Raw genomic sequence first — 10230 nt, 5'->3', positions numbered from 1 at the left:
CTCAACTCTCATAATATATGATTGCCTACACCTGCACCTTTCTTTGAATTATGGAAAGGCAATCAAGAACATCAACGAGCAATATTCGACCTGAGTCTTGAAGTTTGGGTAAAATAAAGGTGTGTATTGGGGAGATCATCCCAGACCATGGAGTGGCTACCTCGCTGTAGGAGAGACTTTAAACAAGCACTTACTTTGTATGTAGGTGGAGATCAGTCAAGCTGAGAGGTGCCTCAGCCCTGGTGGGGCAACTGCTGAACGGTCTGGAGATTTCAAACCATGTCCAGTTGCACATACATAGCTGTGAATACACATTGGGCATGGCTGTTGACTCAGGACAAGGAGCTGGGACAGGTCTGCTTCCTCAAAGCTTTTCAGCAAATTCTATTACCCATTGTGCAATCTGCTTCTCTTAATTTCACAGAAGTACGTTTTCATCTTCAATTATTAAACCTGTTTAAAGTCCTGGTAATCTTCCATTTGTTTGAAGAAACAAAAGTATCAGCACATAATGTAAATTAAACCTACTGTTTCCTGTTTGGGGCTGGGGCTCGAAGACAATATTTGTTGCTATGAGAATGGATTTAGCATTTGAGAGACAAACATGTAGGACTACATATGCATTGCTATATTTCTTTTCTGGTTGACAGACACTAACCTTTATTCTAATGCATTAGGTTTATTCATAATGATGATTCCACAAACCAAGTTATAAACAATTCTGCCTTGATGATCATGGGATCACAAGTTCTTCTGAAGTGAAGGATCTCCTACTAAGGCAACCAGGGGTTAGGAATTCCAAGCATATTCTGATTCTGAGTAACAAAGAAGCTTTAGCTTTGAAAGAATATTGGAAAATCCGCTCCTAAAATGTATAACACTTTGTGCTAACAGTGCATCTGGTTCCTAGTCAGCCTTCAAGGAATATACATTGAGTGAATGGTTGAATCGATGAATATGCCTTCATGGACTTCCATCAACATTCTGCCTCTCCCCAAGGGTAAGGAAACAAAATGACAGCTTTCTCAACTAAAATTGGCTTTATAGTTTATCAGAAACTTAATGTGAATCCCTTTACATTGACTTTAAACCTAGGTTGCTCTAGGTTATACCTGCTTTCTAATGTGGAGAAAAAAATATCTAACCATCTCTTTCTCTACTTAAAATGTTAGGTATTTCACTTAATACTTAATCCAGGCCCATGGAAATCCAAGCAGGTCTAATTTCTGTGATCCAGTCCATAGCAATCCTACGAAATTTAATGCAAAAGAATGTAGCATTTCTCGTATGGGCATGAGAACTGAGAATAATTTTAAAGCAAAAGTAAGCAAAGCAAAACAAACAAACAAGCAAAAAATCAAGCTGATACACAAGAGAATGTGAACTGACAAACACATTACCTTAGAAAAAAGCACGATTGAAAACTGCCTCTGGGGAGCCACCCTGCTCCCCTCCTTTTTCTTTGCTTCTCTAGCTGCAAGAGAATTTGCTGGAAAATGGATTGAAATCTATGACCCTTAGATACTTTTCACAAAAGCAAAAGCAAAAGCGAAAGCGAAAGCAAAAGCAAAAGCAAAAGCAAAGAAGCATTGGTCAACATAAAATGAAAACAGGTGTGACCCTTCCCGGACCTTCCACCTCACCTGAGTTAACTGCTTTCTCTTCTCTTCCCTTTCTTCCTGCTCTTTGCTCCTGGTCTCCTTTCAAAGTTCTCATTGTCTCTGTTGCTGACTTTTCCTTTGTCACTTTAGAGTCATTTTCTCTTCCCTCCGTTTGACTTGGAAATAAAAAACACATGCAAAGCCTTTGCAAAATGTGCTTGGTGTTCTTGTTGGAAAACATTTATGTGATTTGTGGCTGCATCTGATCTAGGTCGCCTCCAGATTCAAAGCAGAGTTACAGCCCTCCCTCTGAGAAACCTGTAGCCAACCCAGGACATGGCAGTTAAAAGGATTCCTGGATGAGAGTTTCTGCCTGAAAAATCTGCTTCTCTGTTTTTTGCCACTTAATATTAAGTAATTCTGATGGATGTTCTGAACCTATTTCTCTGACTCTTGCCTAGATTCTGAGGCTATTTTCTTAGCTATCTGCATACTCTTTGGGCTGCATATCTGGACTCTGGGTCTTTTTGGTATACTGACTTTCAAGCACGTCAAGCACTGACTGCCCTTTTGGTCTTGGATATAATGCTACGTCTAACCTTTAAAACCAGGGTTTCCCCCTCCTTTGTTTCCAAAATTGCAAATGGAATAGAGTATGACATAATGGGAAAAAGCATTTGGACTCCAGTCAAAAGACCTAGAGTTTGAATACTATCTTTCTGGTTACCAATTTTGGACCCAGGAGAAGTCTCTTACTTTGACTCCTGGATTCCTCATCTCCAAAGTGGTACCAATAATAAATGCTGGATTCCTTACTTAGGAGGGACCACCTAGTTTCTGATTCCATGCCAGAAAAACTTCCTTCCTCTCACCCTAAACATTGTTCCTCTGAATGGCCATATTCCAAGATGATGGTTAGGCCATATTTATGCCTGTTTGGGGGTCACTGTTTGTTGGCAGATGACATATGTGTGTGTTTCTCTCTCTGCTGCTTTTCTTCTGTTCCTGTTGTCTCTATGCTCCAGTACCAGGAGCCCTGTAGCCTGGCCGTACGTGCTTTCCTCTTTCTCCTCTACCTGCGGTATAGTATTCTTCTCCTTAGGCTTGGTAAGCATTTGGTGGTTGGTGAGCAGATGAAGCCATCTTTGATCTGGACCTAAGTTATGAGTTGCAACTTGGTTTTAAGATAGAATCCTGTATTGGGCTACTGGGCACTGTACCAGTGAAATAATAGTGTGGTATTTTGCTTCCCATTGTTTTTGTTTCTTGGGTGTATTGCTTCCTCTAGGACCTCAACCTTCTCCCATAAGGACTTAGAGAAAAACTATATAAAAGAAGTAAAAAGAATGAGTTTCTAACCTAAGACTATACCAGAGAGTCAAACCTCACTCAATCTTTAACACCTCCCAACAAGTTTTTGTGAAGATTTAAAGAGGCAATATACACAAAAGCCCCTAGTGCAGTCCATAACAGAGGCTTATTTTTTAAAAAATAAATTTACTTTTTAAAATTTTATTTTTGGCTGCGTTGGGTATTCATTGCTGCACGTGGGCTTCCTCTAGTTGCATCGAGAGGGGGCTACTCTTCGTTGTGGTGCATGGGTTTCTCATTGTGGTGGCTTCTCTTGTTGTGGAGCACGGGCTCTAGGCACGCGGGCTTCAGTAGTTGTGGCTTGCGGGCTCTAGAGCGCAGGCTCAGTAGTTGTGGTGCACAGGTTTACTTGCTCCGCGCCATGTCGTATCTTCCTGGACCGGGGCTCGAACCCATGTCCCCTGCATTGGCAGGCGGATTCTTAACCACTGCGCCACCAGGGAAGCCCCACAAATGCTTATTGATTGCTGGTATCTCTGTCTAAAATCTAACCTTGAATCCTAGAGTCTTGCTACTAAGGGCAGTCCGTGTATGAGCAGCATCAGCATTGTCTGAGCGCTTATAAGAAAATAAGAACCTTGGGTTATACCCCGAACTATTAATCTGCATTTTAGCAAGATTCCCAGGTAACCACTAGGCACGTTACCGTCTGAGAAGCATTGCTGTAGAGCATACATGTCCTTCATGCTGGCCTGCGTGCTCCAGCCTCCTGTTTCTCTCCCACAGCCATGCTGCCTGTAGCTTGGATGGCCTCCCAGATGGAGGGGCACATTGTTACCAATGGCGTGCTTTCCAGTTAACTCAGATACTTCTGCAGAGAAAGTCTGAAGAGAAGCTTGTAGTGGTGAAGTTACCTTTTCCTAAAGGAAATGTGAACTAGCATATGTTGAAGGAACCCATAGAAAGGAAGCACAGGCAGGTACAGAAGCAGAGCTCGTCTGAGTGTGGTTTGAGACAAATCCCCGAGAGAGCGCTTGCCTTCTTAATGAGCTCGCAAGTGATGGATGCCTCTCCAGAGGATCCTTTGCTTCCAAGAGGGGATAAAGTATAATTGAGCTTATAGATCATTCTTTCTACTCCACAGAAATGTGTGTGTGTGTGAGCTCTGAAGGATAGAAGCTCTATTAAAGTTCCCAGTGAGTTAGGTTAGATCAGAGTGAGTGGGGTTATAGATTTTTGACTTGTACCTTCTTATTAATATTCATTAGATTTGGATATTATCAAATCAATGGTGGTTTATTTTAAAATTCCTGAATCTTTTACCTGTACTTTCATGTTGTTTAACTATTATCTTAAGATTTGTTGTCTTTTTCTATTGTCTTCCTTTTCAGATTTTTCCTTTTCTTTGTACTAAGTTGTCATAATGGGTTATCCAAAGAAACTTTTTCTAAACAAAACCTTTTTTTAAAGCCAAGTAAGCAAAGCAAAACAAACAAGCAAAAAAATTAAGTTGATACACAAGAGAATGTGAACTGACAAACACATTACCTTAGAAAAAAGCATGATTGACAACAAACATTAAACATATATATGATGGCTACTGAATAAAATGCAAATCTCATGTAAAATAGAAGTTTGGAAATAGATCAGTGATAGCCAGAGGGTAGAGAAGGGGGCTGATGATGAAGCGGTTTGAGAGAATTTGCGGGGGAGGTGATGGAACTGTTCTATGTCTTGACTATGATGGTGGTTACTGGAACATATGCATTTGTCAAAACTAACTGTACACTTTAAAAGGGTAAATTTTAAAGTATGTAAATCATAACAAAATAAGAAAGGGGGGGAAGTTCCAATCTGAAAACAAATTTAAAAAATTACACTGCGTTGCATAGGACGTGGGTGTGTGTGGGTGTATATGTTCTTACCTTTGAGATGAAGCTGTATTGGTTAAGAATATGGCTCTTAGAACCAGAGGACCTGAGTTCACCCTGGAAGTTATAAAATTCTTTGTTGCCTCAGTTTCCTAATCTGTCAATTGAGGTAACAGCAGCATCTACCTCATGGGGGCTATTGTTAGGAATAAACTACAACAAAGACAATGACAAAACAGAGTAATGGGCACTGAAAATTTAAGGCTTTGCAATGGGAGAAAGTCTCTGATGTTTTCTTTTTCCTCACCTCATGCTCGGTGAGGTCATCCTTGTCTCTGCTGAAAAATAGTCTTCATCACAAAACGCCCACACGTAAGTCTTCCCAGCCTGCCATATCAGGCAGCCACTGCTGAGGAAGTGCTCTGGAATAAACCTCAGAGAGAGAATAAATCACTTCTCATGCCATGCTCCCTCCAGGTGAGGACTGAGGTCATTGCAAGAGGCATAACAAATAGTTGACATAATGTACCAAACTAATAGATTCTATAAGGAAAACTAAATGGAAAATTCTTCTTGAGTGCTAGGCACCTCTGGCTGAAGAGACAGTGGAGCCTGTGATATTATAGATGTAGTTGAATCAGTAATACTTGTTCTTTCATTTCTTTTGCATTTCACAAAAATGCCTCTTTTAACCAAAGAGGTAAGGAAATATTATCGAGGGCAATTTTTCATGCTCACATGGATTATATTCTGGGACACCTTGCTTTTCTAAACAGCCTCATTTCTGTTTTTTTTTTCCTCTCAGAAATGTATTCAATTCTCTTCCAGCAGCATGCATTCATCTGGAAAGCTGTAACAATCAATTAAGTAAATGAGAAAATAGAATGCTTGTAATTATGATAATCGAGCTATATATGAAACCCACCCTCTTAGGTCTACCACCCACACATCTTTAAGCAATATATTAATTAAGCTTTGGGTAATTGTTACAATTAGAATCAAGCTTTTATCATTTTAAAAAATCACTATGAGAGGGACAAACGAAATATTTTAAAAATATACGCAGTTGTCGGTTTTTAATGCAATTCATTATCACAACTCTACTGTCATCTCCCTGGTTGCAAGGAGACAATTCCAGGATGCTTTACTGATGTGACTTTTCATTGACAAGTGGAGGAATTTCATGTGTAGCACCTTCTTCAGATGTTTTCCTGTTTCTCTAAATCAGAGGTTGGCAAACTTTTCCTGTAAAGGACCAGATAATAAATATTTTAAGCTTTGCAGGCCAACAGGCAAAGTTGAAGATATAAGAAAGTACAAATGTTGGCAGTTTCTGTATTGATGGGTTCTAAATATAATAAAATAATAATTAAGTACAATTTTTTTTTTTTTTTTTGCAATACACATCTACTAATGAGAAAAGCAGAATTCTTCCTGTTGGGATAATATTTTGCTTAGTCGGAATTCAACGTTAGTGTCTCCTATCTTTGAGTCATTGCAAATGTTCATTGTGAATCCATTCTTAGAAAGATGTGGTTCACAGAGTGTGGTCTGCCAACCCCTGCTCTTGATCAGTGTTCTCAACTTTAAGGGGCAAGAAAATCACCTAAAGGGCTTGTTAAAATAGAAGGCTGAGCCACACCCCCAAGTTTCTGGTGGAGCCTAAGAATTTGCATTTCTAACAAATTCCCACTTGACACTGATGTTCCCCATCTGAGACCATACTTTTAGAACACTGCTCTTGATGTTGGTCCTTTTAAAAAGTCACATTGAATACAAATCTATTTCATGTTTTCATCCTTCTACTCACGTTTCAGCTTACCTGATGGACTTCACCTTTTGAACTCCGAGGTACAGGGTTAGTAGATCCAAAGTTTAATATCCACTAAAAAGTGAAGACCTATTTAGCTAGATCAGATTGATAATAAAAGGAACTTTTGTCTCTTAAAGAGCTATTAGTCTCTTGCTTGCAAAGTGAGGCATCAGCAATCAGCATCTACTTGTCAGCTGTAAAGAAGGCCTGAATGGCACTTTTCCAGTCCCATCAAACTTTTAAAAGAGTATGCAGTATTCCAAAGGACACATGTGGGTGAAACACAAGAATGACACTTTTGCCTTAGATTTGACATATCCTAGTTCACCATACATTATCAGTATAATGCTCTCTGGATTGGAATTTCTTGGCATGTTCAACCCATAAAATTTAACACAAAGACTTTCATGAGGCCGCCAAAGGGCAAGGGAGATAATAGTTTCCTAAATCCTGGAGTAGCCCATAGTCTACTAAACCAAGTCATCTCTGAGTTGACTGTTAAGTTGCCCTGGGCTCTTGCGGATGAGCTCCAAATGGTTTGAACTGTCACCTATACTGAGGTTATGGGGAAGGGTAATAATATGACAGGGCATCAGCTAATTTCAGTAATCACATCTCACCAAAGAGATCCTTTCAGAAAAGAGCCAAGTGGAAAATATGTTCTCCTTCTGTTTATTTGTCCCAGTGGTTTAAAAAATCAGCTTTAGGGAACCATAATCTTCCTCATGACAGATGGGCTTATACATTAGCATCGTGCTTTCAATCAACAGTTTACATTTCATGAGGAGGTGAAGAAACTGAATGTAAAGACATTTTCAGCATCTATTTGTCATTTTTCAGTTTTATAACATTGATACAAAAAATAGTATTCTGATTAGCAGCTTGATTGGCAACCCATGTAACCCTAAGTAGTACTACAAACCTGGAGAGTGCACTTTTACAGACAATTACGGTTGGTGAAATAGTATGTACAATTTTGACAAATAAATACATAAATACAATCATTCAAATATAACGATATACCTAAATGTCAATTATCATCAACAAGCGTTTCTAGTAAATTACTTCTTTCATTCACAAGTTATTCTGTTGCTTATAAAAACTATGTTCACCTTTACAGAAGAAATGACATAATCAATTCCCCCCTAAACCCACATATTAGGAAAGGTAGAAAATGAATCCCAGATGCTTTATGTAAATATTCCATTGTCTTTTGATAGAAGAGCTTTGATTGAAAAAACTCCTTCCTTAGCTTCTCTGTAAAGAGTTTCTTTTCCCCATATCATATCACGCAAAGGGGTTTTGTTCTTCTGAATTTATTCCAAATTGAAAATGATCTTCATTTTTTAATTCTGGTTATTTAAAAATACAATAATATATATATTGAAACTGGCATTTGCTCCAATACAAGAGACACAAAGCCACGCAAACTAGTCACCAAAGATAAAAAGCTTTTTTTTCCCCCAAAATAAAACTTTAAATGAAAATTTAAGAGTACAGACACGAAGTATTGATACCTTTTGTTATCCAATGCATAATGAACAAAACAGGTGGAGGGATAGCAGATTTTTGTAAAAATTGTCTGAATGACTCCTGGTAAAATGCTATCTGAAACACTATTTTATGTCAAAGAAATGATAATAAATTAAAAAATGGCTTAACAAATCATCATTTGGCCAGTGTCATAAAATTAACAAAAGTAGAAAATTAGAGCTTTTACCTCATCACTTGACTTAAACATTTGTGGAACATTCAAAAAACGAAGGGCAAACATGCTTTAGGCTATTGAAACACCGGACAATTGGCCTTGCCTCACCAAGCTCCATGCAGAAGAAAATGTACATAGCAAGCTGATTCTAGCAATACATACAGCTGGGGAGAAGAAAAAAAAATGCCTTTAAAAATATATACATACGGTCTTTGATGAATATTTATATGTTTGTCACATGGGTACTATCTAGCATAAAAAAGTTAGGAAATAGTTCTGTAAGACATGATTCTCTGATTTTTGCCCCTTTTAAAGATGAGGGCTCTATTCATAATTTACTCACACGCAGACATATAAAACGACTCGCAGATGTACACATATGATGTTTATACTGTGCAATTCCTTGACAGTGAAAGTAGCTCGACTGAGCATAAGGTAAACGCAAGAAGTTGGTATGACACTGAGCCTTGATTCGACTACACGATTGACAGGCAAACCAAGTTCAAAGTCATGAGACTTTCCCAGCGATCGGAATGCACAGCAGTTGAGAGTTGGGGGTTGGAGGGTGGCTCGCCTTATGCTGATCCATCTTTCTCCAGGATACCTAATGCTATTTTCTAATCTAACTCAGCAGTCCTGCTGACTTGAGATGACGATGTATTAAGGGAAGGAAAGGCCTATCATCTCCTATTGGGTTCTCTTGGGCTGGAGATGAGAGATCTGGTGTTTTCAGGATATAAGCCATGACTTCCATTTGTACATTTCATCTACTTGTTTGCTATCAACTCCTAGGGGGGCTTGCAAAGGTCAGGTTAAAAAAAAAAAAAGGTACACTCTTTCAGTTGTGGAGCTTCTTTGAGTGAAAACAGAAGTTTTCTAATGAATGGTAGAAGCGTGCAATGTGTGGGTTTGCTGAGTGTCTATTCTTCTTCTGCCAGAGGTGGACTAGCTCTACCAGGCCTCAAAGTTCTTACTGAGAATTCAGATCAAATGTTTCCTGAGATCTAAGTTGATGTGATACATTTTGCAAAGCACGTGCTTCAATGACTGTAATATACCCCCAGCCAGAGGCTCCTCCCCAAAGAAAGGCAGCTGCCTTCCCTTTCAGCAGCCTGGGATATCAAGGCAATTCACTGAAGTAATAACTTATTCACCGAAACCTGAAGAAATGACAGAGAAATTGAAACTTCCCCAAACACCTAACATATTGAAGGAAAAGTCAAAATCTTAGAAGAATCAGGTACACTAATAGTTCATATTTGATCTGTATTTTGGTAGATATTATGTTAAGATGATGTTACTACTAGTGATGACCATCACTGTAATTATGTAATTATTTTAGCATTTAGCATAATGCATGATACATTGCATTATGTAGCACCTTTTAAACTAAGGATCCCAAAATACTTAGCAAATGTGATTTTCTCTCACAGCACCTGTGAGGTAGGTGTTTTCTCCAGCCGTTTTAGAAATGAGCAGACTGAAGCACAGCAAAGTGAGGATGCCTGCTTAAGTGACCCACACGATGGCAGCAGGAGAACCTGAACCCAAGCTTCCCCACCCTTCCTTCCTATAAACCTCAATCACAGAGCTTGCAGAACACCCCCAAACAGCATTGCTGTTAGAGGTACCTGGCTGTTTCAGATGTTAGAGAGATTACATCTATCAACAGCGGGGCTAAATCCTTCAGTACCATTGCTCCCTGTTCAAATAGTTTCTCACGTGCTTTGCAAAGGTATGGAAGGGGCATCTGACACTAGTGCCAAGCTTTTGTTAATTGTAATGCACACATACATTTATATTTTTCTCCATGTGATATATTGTCCTTCTGGTCTCCTACCAACTTATTTCTATACATGTATCTGCCTGAGCCAGAAAGTGTGAAATGTATTTAGTGATATTGTATGGGGGAAGCAGGTGAGATTA

Source organism: Mesoplodon mirus (assembly GCF_964341445.2).
Source record: "Mesoplodon mirus genome assembly, chromosome: 8".
Classification (NCBI taxonomy): Eukaryota; Metazoa; Chordata; class Mammalia; order Artiodactyla; family Ziphiidae; genus Mesoplodon; species Mesoplodon mirus.
The sequence above is the reverse complement of the archived record's forward strand: the minus strand, read 5'-3'. Positions refer to the sequence as shown.